This window comes from Falco peregrinus, chromosome 4 (genome assembly GCF_023634155.1).
Source record: "Falco peregrinus isolate bFalPer1 chromosome 4, bFalPer1.pri, whole genome shotgun sequence".
Taxonomy (NCBI): Eukaryota; Metazoa; Chordata; class Aves; order Falconiformes; family Falconidae; genus Falco; species Falco peregrinus.
The window spans coordinates 59,930,853-59,950,829 of record NC_073724.1 but is presented as its reverse complement, the minus strand read 5'-3'; the positions used below and the strand labels follow the sequence as shown (position 1 = coordinate 59,950,829).

Below are 19,977 nucleotides of genomic sequence, written 5' to 3'. Positions count from 1 at the left end.
CAGGCAGTAGTAGTGTGTTAGCCTTGGATATTTTTTACTGCAGGACTTGGAAAACTTCAGACTTCTCGTGATTATGTCACCGTTTTTACATGACAAATAGCAGATTGCTGTAAAAGGGTTTCTCTCCAGATTGTGGTCTTTGATGGCTTTAAGTGTACCAAGGACATTTCTGAAACTATTTTTAAAATACTGTATTACAGTTAAGAAACAAGTGGTGTGGTTCTTTGATGTTTTAATATGAAATACAAGTGCCCTGGAAGTATTTTAGTAATTCAAGGGAATATTATTTATGAGGATTTCCTCTTGTCTGGGTTCAATGGGACCTGTGTATGGAACTGCTTTTAACGCTGGTGGAAGTTACAAGCCTAAATTCCCTGCTCATGCAGAGAGGTACAGGTTAGTTTTACTGCATAGTTTTAAAAGTGCATTCCAAGAATAAGTCCTTGAGCTTGTCATGAGATTTGATAAATGCAGATGAGGAATTGTGGCATAATAACTATTTTGAAGATGTCAGAAAGGTATTGTTCAGTCTGTATTCACTTTGGAATTACTTTCTTAAAGTGAAACTATAGTGCATGTATATGGGCATATGTGTGTTCAATAGCATTATAAATATGTAACTCTACAATAAAAATACAGGTTTCTTAATTGGAAAGAGATGAGGATGACTGTGAGGTTCTCCCATTTAAAAGAAGCAAAGGATGACTACTTGGGGTGTTCATTGCATTGGGTAGAGGGCAGGCATGAAAGACTAAAACACAGCAGAGGGGAAGGTGAACGTACAGCATTAGTTTGGCAATATTATTTGTTCCTTCTTTGCCAAATCTGAAATTTTGTAATTAGTGATTTCTCACTAAATCAGGGTATTTCACCACATAGCACTTTTCTTTCCAAATAGTGTGCTTCAGAAGGCAATGGGTGCTGGCTGGAGCCTGCCAGAAGGGCTTTTTACTGCCTGCGCTTGGAGAAGTGCAGGCAAAGTGCTTCCATCTCCACCTGTAATTTCTGAAGGAGAAACACTGTCTCTGTGATCTGATTATCTGAGGATGTTCCCCTGAGCGTTGCCATTTGACTGAACATGCCAATAGTGTTGCTGACGTTTGTGTTTGGCAGACAGCTGGGATCAAATATGGGCCAGGCCTACGTGCAGGGTGGCGACACCACCAGTGTTCTGAGATCTGCTGAGAGCAGCTGAACCTCACAGAGGTTGGGATGTGACTCTTCAGATCCCACTTCAGTTTTAATCCATTTCACTGATGGTTTCTGTATGGGAAAGAAAATACATTGAGCCAGAGGAAGCATGCTTGCAGAGCACTGTCTCTTAGTATGCTTTGGGGAGAGGGGAAGTATCTACAAGATGTAAATTAATGGCACTTTAAAGTGAGTATTTTATGAACTGTAGTGCTACGTGCCTGGCTATTGCATGTGTTTGCACTTTTTTTTTTTAATCTCTGCAGGGATTAAGTATGGCGATGTGAGCTGAGAAGGACTATAGCTGTTCTCCTATGGCATTAGTACAATTTTACTTATATTCTTTCATTTTCTCAGTGCACTGCTCCCATTACGAGGCTGTGAAAATGAGACCTACCATCACTATCTTGTCATAGGATCTTTCAGGTTGGAAAAATCCAACCTTTGGAGGTCTCCAGTCCATCGTCCTGCTCTAAGCAGAGGCAGCTGCACGGTCAGACCAGGTTGTCTGGGGCTGTGCCCAGTGAGGTCTTTATCCTAGTAATACTCTGGAATAAGGACTTCTGCAGCCATCGTGTTGTCTTCAGCTGGCACCTGCAGCGTTTAAAACACAAGCTGTAGGCGTGTCTGCCTGTTTGAGCAGCTCATGTTGTCACAACTAGTGCCCATCTCCTTTTTGCAGCCAAGTACCTTGGCTGCCGAGAGCTGTCCCTGTCTTTGCTAGTAGCTTCTCCTTGGCCATCAGCTAGCATAAGCTGTTTAGAAGAGAGAACAGTGGTACATAGGAGAGTACCATGTTATTTGCCAGCTGCTGGGTACCATTTTGTCTCAGTGTTTGGTGTGATAGTCTGTACAAATGAATGTGATTTTGCAAATTATGCAGCACTTTGCTGCTATCTTCTTTCCCTTGTATATCTGGTTATGACATAAATAACATCATTTACATGTTATGACTGTGGTTTCGCACCTATGCTCTAGACCTCCTCTGAGGGATCTGCAAAGGTAACTAAGAAAAACAGTACTTTAGTAAGGGGGCTTAAATTCAGTACTCGAGAGTCTGATTTCTGCTGCAAATTCTGTAGAGGTGCATAAATGCAAACAGAATTAAAACCTTGCTAAGGAGTTGTAATCATGCCAGCTGAAAGCCTAAACCAAGTGAATTTATCCAAATATTAAGATCATCAAATCTGAATATCAGAGTCTACTTCCATTCTTTCTGGATTATCTGTTTCCTATTCCTTTATCTCCTTTGTATGAGTTATGAAACACTGAATTGTGCTTTGTTACAAACCAATGCTTAGAGATCTGGGATGGACATACTAATTAGATGTTTATTGGTGAATTTGATTCATGATTTGAAACAAGATATAAAAGAAACATTATAATTCTCTGCAATAGCTAGGCCTTATTACCTTCAGCATCTGAATACATGGCACAGCTTGTCCACAATGAAAATTAATTAGAGTAGAAGATGCACTGAAGATTTGGCCTTTAAATTTTGCTACATCCTCTTCAGATATCTTGTAGTCTGTACTGATTTATTCCTTCTTTTTACTGCCTCCTAATCATTGTATTTCAAAAAAACATTTACTACAGGGGTTCTTCCTTACATTAAAAACATTTAGTCTTGACTTTAGTCTGCAATGCCAGAGACCTTAATCATATACATTGTCTTGAAAGGCCAAAGCCAGCAGTAATATACTTAAAAATGTCATCTTGAGTATTTTTCACACTAATTCACAGATTTGATAACAGACTTACTGTCAGTTATGAATGAAAGAAAAGTAAATTTGGTGGGTTATTGTTATGATTTCCATTTTATTTAATTTTACCTCACTTTTCCATAGCTTGCCATTTCAATGAACTTTCTGTTTCAGTAATATTATTAACCGCTGCAACTCTCAACATACTTGGATGAGTGTTTCACCTGTGGTGGTGCCTGTCCCTTTTCACCAGGGTTATGGGACAGATTGCATTAGCACGTTCTAGGATACTTTGGAGGCAAGAAGCGTATCATCCCAGACTCTCATTTAGCACTTTAAATTCAGTCTGTGCACTTTTCCTAAGGGATTCAGCCATTCCCAGATCACCCAGAGTCTCCTGAGGCTCCAGACATGTGCCAAGCGACAGCTCCACCTGAACCTTATGCCGCTTGGAAGGGGTAGCAGAAGATGTTATATGATACATTAGTTTTAGTTTACAGAGGATGGGGACTTGAACTAGAATCTTCCATGGATGAAGAGGCAATACTGTGGGTGAAACATATGATACCTTTGTGTCAGCTTTCTTACTGTAACAGCCTGTGAAAATTTCATCTGTGTTTCAATAGGGTGAGTTGCTGTAGCTTAGACTGAATAAGAAGAGAAAAGGAGCCTGAAAAGAAAAATTGGAGACTCCTAGTTGGTCTGTGATAGATGAACCTTTTACCTCTATAGTGGCTTGTGCAGGATGTGTGGTAACCCAAGTAACAGTGACACATAGGTGCTCTGTCATGCTGGGCAGTTAGTGATGTGAGAGAACTAGCAAAGTCTTCAGTGTGTTTTCTTCTTCCAATGAACAGGATTTCTTCTATTCCAGGGTTGGGCAGAAGGTGGTATTTATTTAGTCTATTTTATGGTGTCCCAGAGAATTCCCATGTCGTCCTGGACGTGTCCTCTGCTACCAATGAGCCAGAACTCAAGGCACAAAACCTGTAAAATTATGCAGGTGGTAGGAAGGAGAGCTGTCAACAGAAGAAGGACGTTTGTACCAGTCCTTATTCAACAGCCATCCCTTTAGTTTAGGTTGATATTTCATGATGGTGTCAGCTAACTTGTGTGTCATGGTTTATTTCTGCAATAAGGAGAGCTAAGTACAACACGGCTGCAGGGGAAACTTCTTTTTCCTTGTACATGCTTATGACACTGTGACCTGTGGCATAAGGTTATTACTGAAATGAGATGCCTAGCATGACTGAGAGACCCTGCCTGCTGAAAATGGGGCTGGGAGGAAGAGGCAGGAGTCGTCTTTCCCAGTAGTCCTGATACAGCAAGAGGAGCAGCTCTGTGTGACGAGCCACTACTTGGGAGTGTTCTTCACATCTTGTGAAGATGCATAAAGCAATTCTGGGGGAATAAAGAGATTTTGATGAAAGGTATTTTTTTGAGAGATTTCTACCCTGAAATACAGAAAAGGAAATAAAATATACTGTGCTTCTTATTCCATTTTGACAGACTGAATCTGAATCTGATGCATCAGTGATATACAATGCAGACTTCCTTTAAAAAAGTTTAGTCAGTATGATAATTTGGATGTCAAGAAGGGTATCTGAAAAATTAGGTAAAACTGCTCTTTAATTCTGAAGTCAAGAACAAATGATTTTTAGCTTACAAACCTTGATATGAGTAGAGCCACAGGTAGAATATTTTTACTTCCGTTTTGTCTCTGTCTCTTTCAATGTAATAACAGGATCGGTGCAGGATAAGAGAAAAAAAAGGAAATTTTTTATAACCTATTAACACTAGCACTTCTGTCCCAGCTTATAGTACTAGATATATTTATTTATTTTTATTCTCCAGTTCCTGGGGTCATGTGACAATGAGGGAAACTCAATGTTTGGGGTTGTTTTTTTTTTTTCATTTGAACTAATTTTCTACCTTTCCTAAATATCAATAATCATTACATTGGATGCCAGGAAAGACGTAAAAACAACCTTTAATTTAATATCTGTATTTAGACATACAAAGCAATATTTAGAAAAATATATTTTGAGCTGGCAGTAACCCAATTATCTTTGCGCTTTTGTAATACTGATCATCTAATAATTTGTCGAGTGTGTCTCCAAGTAAATAGAACTTTCCTAATAGTAACAACAGATGACAACTTTCCTAACAATAGCAAGTGCTTATAATAGCATTTGGAAATTATATTAAGATGAGGATTTGTATTAAATTGGTATTTGGAAAAATACATTTTGACATAACAACAGGAGGAGCAATATTAACTTGGACAATTGAAGGCTATAAGATTTCCAACTTTGTATTCAACTAAAAATAGCTTCTATTCATAATGTTTTTGAGGGAAATTACAGTCATCCCAAAAATAATTTTTATGTCAACATTTTGTTTCCCACTGTGAAAAATCAGTCATGAGAAAAGAAGGATCAACAGTTTCTGTGGAAAACTTTACTGTGAACTTTTAAGGAAATTATAAAGAAATTGCTTAAAATTTTGACATTTGAAGTGCTTTTTTCTTCTAATACAGTGATTCTGCCAACAGCAAAATAATCTGGCCACCCTGTAAATAAGATAGAAGAAGATTGTGAAGGTCAAAATATCATATTTTCTCACCATATTGACACAGCATGAAGCTTCAGAATTCTGATATTACATTTTTTATAAGATTGTTGCAAGAACACAGAACATAAAACCCCCCCAAACCTCTGTATATCCACATGTGAAATTGTAGCAAAATAGTCACTTCTCACAAAGTTTGTGAAAATGTTGTGTCTAAGGGATATAATTTTACTCCTGAAATAACTTCTTTCTCCAAATAATCACAATTCCTTTTCTTTCTCATTTCAGACAAATTAATATATCATATCATGGTATATTTTGCACAGTTGGTAAGTCGTAAAGCCAAAGACAAAATATTTGTAGGTAATTTAAATTGATACCTGCATCAAAATTACCACAGTATAAACATGGTTATTTTAAAGGAAGTCAAATTTTGAATTGAAGTGATTCTAATTTGTTCTTAAACAAATGGAAATCAATTAAGTCAACAGACATTTAGTTTAATTGGGAACAAACAAGGAGTTGTCCTAATGCAAAATTTTAATATAACATAAAGGAGCACCAACAATTAAAAACAAAACAAAACAAACAACTGATGGTTTATTAAAAGATGTATTTTCCATTTGTGTGCTTTCAAGCAACTGCTTTCAGTGCAAACCGCAGCAAAGTAAGACCTACTAAAAGAAATCTTCAAGTTCTAGTATTTTAACTACTGCACGTACCCTCAGGGAACAGATGACATGGTCAGTCTGTTGTAACCTGCAGAAACAGAAATGCAAGTAGTTTTGCCAAATCTGTTTCCCTTGCCAGTGCCATTCTTTTACACTGAAAGACAGCTGTCCCTGACAAGTTCCTCCCCTCTGCATGGTGATTCAGAGAGCCAGGATGCAGTTATCTTCATGTCTTTTTGGCCAGTAAGAATGGGAACTGGCAAGGAGTGTGGACAGGAGGGCACCGCGCAGATGTGGAAGAGCATTTGGTCCTTTATTACTAGGTTTTTACCCAGCTAGAATAGAGACGTTCCTGTGAGGTTTCTACGTGGAAGTGTGCCTTGCTCTCTTTTACTTCATAGTTGATTTTAAAACAGAAAACGTTCTTCTTGGGAAGAAGGAAAACATGGAGGCTGCTATCTTTGGCTGTAAATCCTATTATGAATGTCTCTCTATGCAGTATGACTTTTCAGAGATCAAAGTGGTATTCAGAGCACGTAGACAGGCAATAGATCTGGGCCATACTACCTATGGCTGGTGGAATCCTGCTGTGGTCTGATTCGGCACAAATCATGTTATGAAGTATGACATATACAATATATATGGGATGTTGTACAGACATTTCCAGAAAATGAAGTGTTTTACTAAGGTTATATTTTGAAAGCTAATTGATGGCTTTCAAGTGTAGTCCTTTTACTATATAAGGAATCAAAGCTTTCTCCTGTAAAAGTTTTGTAAATGTTGGTATCTAAGCTGAGGAGAAGGAAGGAGACAGGCAGGTATGTAGAAATTTCCCCTTCTTTTCAGTCTTTGTGGAAAGGGTAGTATTGTTGTCTTTAGGTAGCTTATTGCAGAAGGCTCTAAGAAAACATGTGAAAACAGTATATCCCTTACTCAGCATTCAGTTTATGTGAAACAGGAGAAATCACAGGTTGCAGATGAAACAAATACCTTGCTTTTCAGATGCTTTACTTTGGACACAATTGCTTGATTTTGTTAACTGCAGAACTAATAATGTTAGTTATAGTAGTGGCATGTGTAAATCATACAGACAGTTGTGAAAAGTAAAGTTCTTAAGGCAATTTAAATGGCATACTTAATTCCTCCTAATCAGCAATGAATATACAGATATGTTGTGTCCAAGAGACACTTTTTCTGTCATGTAAGAGCTAAAGTTGGAGCTGCAATAATAATTTGTTTGACTTCCTACTTCAGTTCCTTCAATGGCTTTGAAGCATTTTTTATGTTTGTCTAGTTACTACTTCCTCAGTGAAGGAACTTGGAAGTTTCCTGTAGACTGGGGGTATATCCATTGATACTCTGCTTTCTTTTTTCAGTTTGTCAAATGAGATCAAGCTGTTCAGTTTCTTCTTCCTCCTATTCTTTTTCTGCTTCTTCTTCCTCTTCTTCAGACAGATGATCAGGCGGATTTCCCCATTTTAACTTAACCCAGAAGTGATATTGCTAGGCATGTTCACAAGCAAGTGTGACAGTGATTCTCTCTGCACTTACATTATGTGTGCCATAGAGCTGTACTACGGTATTATGTGATCACAAGTATAATGCTAGATGGTAGATGTGGAAGGTGACATTAGCAGACTGTTGTAAACTCTGTTGTCAGGACAGCTGCTCAACCTGCTTTCATTTTCACTTACCCATGAAGAACCAGCTCAGACCAGCAATCATTCTTGCTATTCTAACCATAGTCCAGGCTCACCTAGGACATACCCAATAACTATCCTCCTAGCGCAAGGGGGACAAATCTTTCAGATGGCAATGGTGTAGCTCTACATACCAGAGATTGTCCAGGGCTGCTTCTCCACTTTTCTGGAGGACTGTCTTTACAGAACTTTGCAGGTCCATCTGGAGGTGCCAGAGCCAAGTGAGTGGGCTGTCCTGAGTGCCAGAAATGTTGGACTGCTGAGCCCACATTTGTGCTTTCATATGGCTGTACACCACTGGGTATATGTATATATAGTATGCCAAACAAGGAATATTGTGGGTTTACCTGTTAATCTCATCCATGTGTGTTATTTTTATCTTGGTATTCTGCCTAAATTTGCACTATATTAAATTCATTTTATTGTTCCAAATTTTCTTCTTTTTTATGCTGTATAACCTTTCTTTTTCCCTTTCACCCTTCAAATTTCTGTTAACTTGTGTCTCCTTAGTCACTGCTCAGCTAAGCTATGCATATTTAATTCTTTTCATCTTTCCTCATAAATCAGTCCCTCAGGCCCTCAGGCCCCAGAAACATTTGTGGTAGTTTCTTTTGAACTTCTCCAATTTGACTGTCTAGAATTGAATGCAATATTCCAGATAAGGTGCTTTTCTGCAGAAAGGAGGAGGGCCTGTTTTCAATCCTTTTGCTATTTGGAAACTGAGATGGCAGTCCCTTGATGTACACTGAACAGTGACCAAAGGCCTACATATTAGCTCTGCTGCGGAGTTTTTGTTACTGTAAACTAGTTTTCCATCTGCTTTTATTTTACAGTAATCTCTGTAAATGATTAGATTGCATGTAGAACCACAGTCCACTTGGCAGAGGATTTCCTTTCCTGTGTGCTTGCCAACCCTTATGGCTAGGTCTCTGAACCACTGTTTCCCTTTTGGCTTTTGACTGTCTGTGATGTATGAACTGAATATCCTGTTTCTCTTGATCCACATATAGCTTTTCCTTTCTTTCTTTCTTTCTCTCTTTCTCTCTTTCTCTCTTTTTCTCTCTTTCTCTCTTTTTCTCTTTCTCTCTTTTTCTCTCTCTTTCTCTCTTTCTCTCTTTCTTTCTCTCTTTCTTTCTTCTAAATTTTCTGCATGCAGGCTTTTGCAAAATTTGATTTATGTGTTTTTCTTCTGTGTTTTCTGTAATTCTCATATGCTGTTTGCCTCTTGGTCCCTGGCATATTTGCAGCCTAAATAGTGATATCTGAGAATGTCTGTAATGAAAGAACTGCCCCAGGTTTTGAAACAATTTGATTTTTTGTTTCTTTGTTCAGGCATTACAGTAAAATAGTTGATTGTTTCTGCTGCTGCTCAACTTTCTCAGCACATTTGACACATAGCAACTGCAATTTTTGGCTTCCTCTCACTGTGCACCTATGTGTTAATTCACGCTTCAAAGTTGCAGATTTAGAAGTAATTGACAACAGCCTTAGTGTTTTTCATCACTTACTGTGATCTGAGTGTCCTTGGTCTGCGTAACAAGCCCTTTATGTTATACTGTGATGGCAGGAAGAATTTTCCAGTGCATATATTCCCAGATGCAGGTCCTCCCCTCCTCTCTGTCTTATATCTGTAAGTGTGGACTAGAGATGAATGTATTATTACATCTCCATTTACTGGACTGTAAGGAAGTAACTCCTGTCTTCACATCTTACCTGCGACTTCGTAAGTTTTGCATCACAAGCAAATAAAGACAGCCAGGTCTGTGCAAGGACTAAAAGGAGATAGGTTTTTCTAGAGCACTTCTCATCTTTTCTTTCTTTTCTTTTCTTTTTTTTTTTTTTAATTGTCATTTGGCAAGCCCAGATCTTCTTTGCCGTCATTGTGCCTTCTGTTTTGGAACTTCTTGAATTTTACTTAGTGTTGGTGTGATTTATAGCAATTTAGATTATTAAAATATGACCAAAGATGATGCTGCTATTTGCTCAAAGGCTTTGTGAGTGACAAGCCTTATTAAGTGTTTAACATTAATCTAACAACTATACATTGGCTGCTTCTGGAAGTCCCAAATAATGAGTGACATAAATTCATAGTTTCAAAAGTGAACAAAAGATTGTAGGGGTTACCTCAAACAGCCAATTTAGTTTCTATTTTAACTTGTGTATATATATAGATATATCTTTAAAAAACGTGTTAGTGCAGTCAGTTTGAATGAGATGACTATTTCTTTCTGGTTACTTTTAACTCTCTCATGATCCTGACGTGGGGATTTAACAATATTTCTTTAAGAAAACGTAAAATTGACTGCTTTAGCAATGGTATTGTTAATCTTTGGGAAACATATAAGCATATTTTGCTTCGATTTTACTAAGGAAAGAAAGTCTGTGTGATTATTTAACTTGTGTGTGTGTGTGTGCGCATCTTTTAATTTTTCTTCCCATTATAATTTCCAAACCTGTTACCCAGTTTCAAGAAAATGTTTCAAAAACAGGTTAATCATGACACAATTTATTCAGACAAGGCAGCAGTGTTTGGTACTACATTGCCTAGGAATGTTGTAAAACTATTTCATTGTAGTTAGAAATTATAATGTTGCATTTCTGCTACATGGCTATCAGGGTTAGCTTAATAACCGTTGAAGCTTTTGTCACAGAAGGTACCAAGTAGTCTCAAGTATGTTGCAGGAAATTTAAGCCTGCTGCAAGTAAGTTACTTCTTCCCTGGGGGAAAGGCATTGCCATGCAGAATTGCCCTTTGCACCACTTACCTTGGTGCAAGCAGAAAGAAAGAAAAGGTGGCTAGACAACATTCACAGGGAAAACTTCAAAGGGTCTGTTTACACTATAAAAAAGAGGGAAAGGCATTGGACCTCCAGTAGTCTACAGGTTTGTTATTTATCTTGCTGGCTCAGTTTTGAACAGTTCCAACTAGTCCTTTCTGTGGCAAAGGCTATGGATGGTACCTAGAGACCACTCCCATAGACAGGGTGGATGAAACTCCCCCAGATTATGTGCTCTATGCCCTGACCAATCTGCTGTCTATTTCAAAAGGCTTTGTAGCCTCAAATATGGTTCCCTGCCTACACATACTCATCCACTACTTACTAGAACGTATACAAACACCTTTGCTTTTATGTTGTAAAATCCCTTTCTGATATGTTGCAATGCAGTTTCCACTTTAGACACTGTGAAATTAAGAAGCCACAAAAAAAGATAATTATGTCTTACAGCAGAACAACGCAGCATGATAATCACAGGAGAATCACGACCACGTGCTATGCATTCAAGATACATTTCATTTGTTCTACATGAACCTTCACCATGTGAACATGAGCCAGTAAATAACACTTACTTAACTGGCAAGCCAGAGATTACCCTCTCACCTTCTTTTACGTATAGAGGTATCCAAAATCAACTTTTTTTTCTTCTTTTTGGTAAGGGGATACTGGATCCCAAGTTTCATGGACCAATTGCTCAAAACCCTTCCTTAATATCCAGAAGAGCTGTAGGTAGATTATATGAGAAGTGATGAACAGGTTAATGTGTTTTACTCATCTCTTAGAGTATGCAGTTTTTCAGTTGGAAACTCCAGTGCTCCAGGGCAGACAATGGTGGTTTGGTTTGTTTTACAAAAGGTTCTGATGTTTGCAGGTGAACCTGCTTCAGATATGCTGTGGTTTGTGGGAACCCAGACTGCACCTTTGTCTCAGTCTCCAAGGGACTACAGAAGAATGACAGCAGTAGAGAGGATATAGAGACAGCTGCTTTACCGAAAGAAACAGTATGAGCTGGGGCATATTGCATCTGTTCATTTTGCTTGCATTCATGTAGTTTGTGGATGTGATCCACAAATGAGGACTAGGACTACTGCTCTGGGATATACACAGTTTCTCTCAGACCATTGAGATCTGCAAGTTCGCTGTGCTTCAAGACAGGCAAAAGAAAATAATAATATTTTTTTCTGAAAAATGGGAAGAACCCTTTATGTATGTAGTTGAAACCTGTTTTTATTACACTGAAGGCCAATGCATGGGCAAGCAGTTTGGCTGCATTTGTTGAATAGGCTGGCAACACTTAATGACTTTCACCTAGAAGATAAAATATTGGTATGTTACAGACTGCTACATGACATAAATCATAAATGACAATGCAGAGCATTGCTATATTTAATTCGTTATTATTCAGGATATCTTCTATCACTATGAAGGCAAGATCTCAAACTGGATGATTATTTGATTTAAATAAAGTAAATTTTTAGAGAATATCACTGTAACTTCACTGAGTTGCTGATACATAGATAATAGTTTGTTAGAAAGTCTGAAAAGTTGATTAATATTATCTGAGAAGTAACTTTTCCTTGGTATCAAGCTGGAAATTGATTGCAGTTCCTGCTTACCAGTCTAGTCACATCAAAAGGCTCTTGAAGAGCAGCATACAGGAGTAGGTTTTATAAGAGGATCGTTGCTTGAATGTGCTCAGGATTGCTCTTCAGCAAAGACAGAGTTGGGTGCTAAGCAGAAAACGAGGAAGCTTTGTATATCATGTTATTTAAGAGCCCTAACTTTGTAATTACACCCAAAAGAATCTCTGTGGAGCCAAGAACAGGAGCAGCACATCAGCTCCTTTACTGCGATGTAATTTATTCTCAGAAGACATGGCATTAATTGAATTCCTTGCATTCTTTACAAGGTAAATAGTTTACATTTATACTGCTCCCTCATGATTATCTGCTTGTGGGGTGGGGAGGGGAGAAAAGGAGTAAATCCATCACTACAGTAAGCAGAGCACTGCTGACCTGATGCAAACGCTTTAGCCATTAAAATCAGGCTGGGTGGTTACAAGCACCGTGCTGTGCTTCAGTTACAGCTTAATAAACGTAATGGAGAGGCTGTTCAAATGGTAAGTAATTTTCCCTGCACCGAACAAAGGATTTTCAAATCCAAGTATTTTGATACTGACCTTAACATTGCAATTTGGGATGGATTTAAACTAATCTAGCCTCTTCTGTGGGTAAGAAATATTTCTTTTTCAAACTGGAAGATCAGTAGATGATACATAGTAACTTTTGATTTCTGAAAAAAAACCTCTAAAAAATACATTGATCTGTTGTCCAGATACTTTAACTTCAGTTAGATGTATTTGTATCACTGATTTCATATGGAATTCAGTTCAGCTGCATAAATACTAATAAAGTATTATTTCTAATTTAATACATTTAAATAATATGCATTGTTGGTAGAAAATCATCATGTATAGTAAAGTCATGTATAAAGGCAAAGTGCATTACTCAAAGGGTCACTGCTCTAGTTTCTGGTCTCATTTCTGTTATCAAGCATGGGGTGTAAATTAATGCAGCATTTGCAACTGGATGAAGCGGCATTGATTTATACCATCCATGTGTCTGGGTCTGTAAGTGATAAAGCACTTGCTGCTCACTGCATACTTTTCCCACATATCTTTGTTAATGAATATGTTTAGTTAGACAATTTTAAAAGTGTCATGTAGTAGTACAGTTTTTATTTAAAAAATGACTTTTTTCTTTTGTTATTTAATGAACGCTATTCTATTTAACACTTCACTGAAGTTATTGAAATTTTCAAACATTTTGCCTTTCTGAAGCACAGGACAATTAAAATGTAGGGTTTAAACTGTAGTTATGACGAGGGCCTGATGTGGTACCTTTAGCAAGAACAGACCAATATTGGGCCTGAAGTGTCAGAGGACCCCAGCTAAACACAGTGTATGTTTCACAGGGTTTTTTATTTTTTACCATTTTTCCTTTAATGAGATCAAGATGTTTAAAGAATATTGTTTAGGTAGCAGTATCGAGTAGATACATTCTCAGAATCTCAGATTGCCATTTTCCATGTTAATTTAAGCCTTCTACCTTTTGTTTCTATACTGTAAAGACCATAGTCTCACAAACATCCAGAAGCTTAATTATTCATTGTTTAAAATATCATCAAAATCAACATGTTTACATAAATAAAAGTAAGCATGTGTCTTAGTATTCACAAATTTGTAGTTTTAAGCATTTTGCGCTGTAATTCTGTGTCGCCATATTTGAGATGCTTGCTGCATTAAGCAGCGTCAGCAGTTTGGTTGGTTGTGTGCCTTTAATGAAGAGTCAAGTTTTGGTTTTTTTTATGTTACCATACTTTTGAAAACACACAATCATCAGGGTCCAGGAGTACTTAGTTCTCTGAATCACAACTGCAAATATTTATATCATATGAAATGTCAAAATACAATACGTATGTGTACAGTGGCAAACTTTTTTGTAGTGCCTGTGTGAACTTGTATATAGGCATTCAGCTTCACATTCTGGAAATGCCTCCTGATGACATGTGATTCAGATTAGATAGGAACATAATTACCTCCAGGTGATGTGAATTACTATATAAGGTGCATTTTTTTTAGGATGACTAGACTCCCAATTTAAATGCCAGAGCAATTGACTAAAGTTAAGTGACATAAAGCCCTAAGAAATGGAGATATAAAGGAAAGCTGTATCCATATGGTTTCTGAAAAGATGTATGGCAAAAATGTTCCTGCAGACCATAAAGTTAGTTGGGCTCATATCACCTGCAGGCAATGGAAGAAAATGTCTGTAGCAATCACATTCTTCCTCTCTGTTTACGGTGTTCCTCTGATGTTACATTTCATCACCCTTCCCAAACAATTCAGGAGCTGGTGCCTGTAGTGCCACAAAATATTCCTTCTCTCACCTTCACAGTGAGAACCAGTGACAATTCAAAGCAAGCAGTTCCTCTTTCCTCAGAAATCCCTTGTTCATACAGGCAGGATCAAGCTTGTAATTTGTGTTGTAATGCAACTGGCACTCTGTCCAATTCTGAGTAAATTGCTACAATTTTATGAATGGGTTGTTTTGTAGCAATGGTTCTTCTCTTTCTAGTGGTTTTGGGTGGACCCAGTCAGTGAAAGCTCTACATAAGCAAGCATCCTTGAAACTTTTTTGGGTTTTTTTCCCCTGTTAGTTACAATGGTAGTGATTTCCTTTGCCCTGTGCTAGTTAAGAACCAATGTGATATAATATTTCAGTGTTTCATAAAGGCTTTTATATTGTGTGCTGTTACAGAAGATGCAGAGCTTAAAACCAAAAACATATCAATAATCATGTATATTCTAGTTGTTTTGGTCCAGGGCATCTCATTAAATAAATAATACCCTGGTAAGCTTTTTCAGTGTTTTGATGGAGACACTGCTAATGAGTTATTCAGTGCAATATACCATGACAGTCACAGTGACCTTATCAAATCACTGTACATAACTTTAATTTGTCATACACGGAGGCAAGAACCACATGAATTAATCTTCAGATATGATATCTTATGTAATAAGATACAAATTCTTATGCAAATAGATTCAGAAGGCAACCTTTCTTCCTACCCACAAACCTTTCCTCATGTTACCACACTGCCTCCTGACAAGCTTACTCAAAGACAGCTCTGGTTGAAATATATCTTCTGATATTTGAATGGGTCCCATACAAAGTTCTTGTACCAGTTCAGTGTGACAGTTTGTGCTATTTTTCTCATATATGGAAAAAGATGGACAGACCTGATGCACATGTTACCCTTTAGGAGGCTCTAATAGCTTTGCTTTTGAGCCTGGCTGTAGCTGTCAGGTTTTAATTAGTAACAGTTCACATCCATCTAATAAAATTGTGGATTTTAGCACCTATTTTTTCCTGGAGACTTTCTTCACAGCTGAAGCTGTTGCTGCTGTTGGCAATGCTCAATTAGGACAGACTGCTTGGCATACTTTGAATGGTAGAGCTTACCAGGATTATTCTGGAGAAACTGGCTGCTCATGGCTTGAATGGGTGTACTCTGTGCTGGGTAAAAAGCTAGCTGGACAGCCAAGCACAAAGAGTGGTAGTAAATGGAATTACATCCAGCTGGCAGCTGGGTGCAAGAGGTGTTCCACAGGGCTCAGTACTGGAGTCAGTGCTGTTTCGTATCTTTATTGATGATCTGGACGAGGCGATCAAGTGTACGCTCACTAAGTTTCCAGACGACACCAAGTTGAGGGGAGAGTGTTGATCTGCTTGACAGTAGGAAAGCCTTGCAGAAAGGTCTGGACAGGCTGGATTGATGGGCCAAGGCCAGCTGTATGAGGTTCAACAAGGCTCAGTGCTGGGCCCTGCACTTGGGTCACAGCAACCCCACGCAGCGCTACAGGCTGGGGGAAGAGTGGCTGGAAAGCTGCCTGGTGGGAAAGGGCCTGGGGGTGCTGGTCAGCAGCCAGCTGAAGATGAGCCAGCAGTGTGCCCAGGTGGCCAAGGCAGCCAAAGCATCCTGGCTTGTATCAGAAACAGTGTGGCAGCAGGACAAGGGAAGTGATTGTGATTGTCCCCCTGTACTTGGTGCTGGCGAGATGACAACGTGAATACTGTGTCCAGTTTTGGGCCCCTCACTGCAAGAGGGACATGGAGGTGCTGGAGCATGTCCAGAGAAGGGCAACAAAGCTGGTGAAGGGTCTGGAGTGCAAGTCTTAGGAGTACCGGCTGAGAGAATTGAGGTTGTTTAGTCTGGAGAAGAGGAGACTCAGGGGGACCTTATTGCCCTCTACAACTACCTGAAAGGAGGTTGGAGTGAAGTGGGGGTAGGTCTTTTCTCCCAGATAATTAGCAACAGGACAAGAGGCAATAGCCTTAAGTTACACTACGAGAGGTTTAGATTGGATATTAGGAACAATTTCTTCACTGAAAGGACAGTCAAGTGTTGGAACAGGCTGCCTAAATGTTTAAAAGACGCACAGATGTGGTGCTTTTGGTCACGGTTTAGTGTGGACTTGGCAGTCCTGGGTTAACAGCTGGACTTGATGATCTCAAAGATCTTTTCCAACCCAAATGATTCTATGATTAATCCTGAGAATTGGGCTGAGAGAAACTTTGTGCAGTTCAGCAAGGGAAATGTGTATTTTCATGCATGAGATGGGCTAACCCTATGCATTGATACAGGCTGGGAACTGACTGACTTGAGCTGCAGCCCTGCTAAAGAGGATGCAAGGATTTGCAGTGGACACAAAGTTGAATGGGAGCCAGCCCTGCATGCTGGGTGTAAATAAGGCAAACCACATAGTAAGTTATATTAGGAGGAGTACAGCCAGCAGACTAAGGGAAGCTGTTGTCTGCTTCTACTTGGGGCTAGTGAAGCTGCGCCTGCAAGTATATGTGTAGTCTTGGTCCCTCCAGTGTAAGATGGACATTAAGAAAGCGGAGTGAGGGCAGAAGAAGGCTACCAGGATGATTAAACAAGTTACAAAATGAACTCAATTCAGTAGTGACAGTAGTAACAAGGGATAGTGGCCACCATAAAAACCTAAGGCATTTTTGATAGAAGGCAGGTGCAGCACTGGAACAGGTTACCAAGAGAACTTGGAGAATCCATTAACAGAGATTTTCAAGACTTTGCTAGACAAGACAGTTACTTGATCTGATGTTGGTGATTAACCACCCACTGCTCAAAGTGGCACTAAGCAATCCAAAGGATTTCCTCCAGAAGCATGTCTATAACCCTCCTGGATTTGATTGAGTCCAGCTCTCTCAGGGTGATAGCCAGAAAGCTCTGTCTGCCTCTTGTGCTGTCAGCAGTTCCCCATGCTCAGTAGGCTACCAGAATCAGAGCAGAGATCTGCCTGGTTTTAAAACTGGGACTGTACATTGCACGCCTTGAAGATGACCTTCTGAAAGATTAATTTGGAGAGTTTGCCTTGTCTGCATCTTTACTATGTTGTTTAATCCAGGTTTAACCTAACAAGGCTGCTGACCTGCAGCTATTATATCCCATCAGATACTGATCTCATCTGGGATGTATCAGGTTCCAGATATGCTGAGAGAAAAAAATCCCATATGTGACTGATTACTTTTGAGCTGACACCAGCGCCCAAGTGGATTAAGAGCCCTCTTCTCAATGTGCCTGAATGTTTGACTCTGACCACACACTGGAAACCACTGTGAGGCCAGATCTGGCAGTGAAGCACTGTTCTTCATGGAGCAAGTAGACTGGCATTCATGCAGGCTGAAAGTCATCCCAGTGGAGGGGCAGAGGACACTAAGCCAGACATGCTCTTCTCAAAACTGGAATCTGGCAGTATGAGCTCATCTTTGCTGTGCTCAGCTTGACCAAGACATTAAGCTAATTTGTTTGATTTCTCACTCTGGAGAAGCAGAGCACTGTGACACCAGAGGTGTCCTAGAGCTTGCACCGGTCTCAGTTGTGATGTGGCAGTGAACGCTACCGGTTCTTCTTAAGAGCAGAGGCTGCACATGACCTAAGCTGAGGAAAAGCAAAGATACTGTTAAAGTCTGCTGTCAGCAGACAATGCTGATTTATAGCTAAAAGTAAAACAGCAGCAACATTATTTTCCTCACTGGAGTTTTCCAGATATTGACAGCAACTTCAGTAGTAGCCCAAGTGTGTGGCTGCTCCTTCTTCCTTTCATAAAAGAGAAGGAAGGAACAGAGCAAAGATAAAACTCTTGTACATCAGGACTCTTGGCTGCATGGTCAAACATGGTTTAACACAGCAGGCTGGTTTTCCCTCTGAGGCGAGAGCCTGGCTGGCAGGCTCTATACCCAGATTTAGAAGTGTTAGAGTATAAGCTTAGAGTCTTACAAGCCAAAAATACTGTGTAGACTTAAGGCATGGGTACTGAAATATTTCATACAAAGCAGAACAATTCTAATAGGGAAAATTTGAGGTTTGCTCATTCCCCAGTACTATCATGACAGAAAGGAGATGCAGTCACAAACTACCTCGGGCTGAGGGTGGAATGAGTGCAGATCTTCTATTTGATTGAATGCTCTGAACACTGGGACTGAAGCAGGGAATAAAGTTACATCTTCTGCAGCTTTATGGAGCTACCCTTTCATTTCCTTGTTTTTTCCGACATGTGCTCAGAAATGAAACATATCATTTAAGGTCAAATGGAAAAATTTGTTTTATACAGGAGGAGTTGCTGACTTTTGACATGCAATAAAAAAGGGTCTGTTTTGGCTTAATGCAAGCCAATACTTTTTTCCAGTTTTTAGTTTGACAACTCATTTTCTTCTAACTAGAAGGCCATGCTAAGAAAGGAACAAAAATTATAGGGAGGGAAAGGGTAGTCTACGCTAAAAGAAGTTGACTGTACTTGACCTGTAGAATTGTATTCTGTGTCTGCTTCTGTTACGGAGTTTCTCAGCAAGACATTCTGGGAACTTTTTGTTTAAATGTATGCTCCCCAGTTTAGGCAAGTCTGGTTTAAGACCTTGGTTTCTAATACACAGTGAGTACACAGAATATATAATAAACAAAATAAATAACTTATAATATAATAATAGTATACAAATAAATATATAATGTAATAGATATAATTTATAGAGTGATTGGCATACAGACCTAGGACTATCACTTTGATAGTATTTTATTATGGTAGTATGATATGTAGTAGTTTACAGAATGCTATGCCTTTAAAGCAAAACACAAAACTTCAAGAAAAGAATATAGAATTCTTGACTTGGACACCCAAAATTAGTGACTTAAAAAGAAAATTATTGTCTTTCAGTTCTTCAGTAGAGAATATAGATAAGAATGCCCCCTTATCCCTCTTATTTCTAAATTAAAATAAATAAATATTTGTAAAGCGTTTATATGCTCTGATGATGTGAGCTTCACAAAAGCCTGTCAGCAAATTATTAATTATGCCTTCAGGGCACAGTTTGGATGGTATTCAGTAAATTAGACATATATCAAGCAACAAGGAGAAAACAAAGTTGTCATTTAGTCAGCACTACTCAACTATTGCCCTGCATGCGGTAGGGGTCCTTTGATGATGTAATTACAGATTTAGCAAAATGGGTAGACAAAAGCAGGCCTAATTAGAGTTGCACAGTAATGCTTAATTTTGGTAGTCTTAACTGCCCAAGGTGACTTGAGTCTACATCTCCTTTAAAAGCTCTTCCATAAAACTAAGGAGAGAAAATTTCTCTCATCTGGGCTGCTGACAGTCCTTAGAAAACAAATTTGGGCAACTAGCTCCCATATGAAGAAAATCTGTATGTAAAGCAGAAAATGAGAATCAGAGTGATTGGGTGGTGTCCAGCCACCACATCAAAGGGTCTTAGGGTAGGTTAGT

The 19,977-nt window shown here is 38.9% G+C and overlaps 1 protein-coding gene across 3 annotated transcripts in view; it reads left to right on the top strand.

The window, feature by feature from the left end:
• The window catches only part of MYO16 (myosin XVI), a 412,120-nt gene that overhangs the window by 83,536 nt on the left and 308,607 nt on the right, over nt 1–19,977 (top strand). The gene's annotated exons all lie outside the window — the stretch shown is intronic.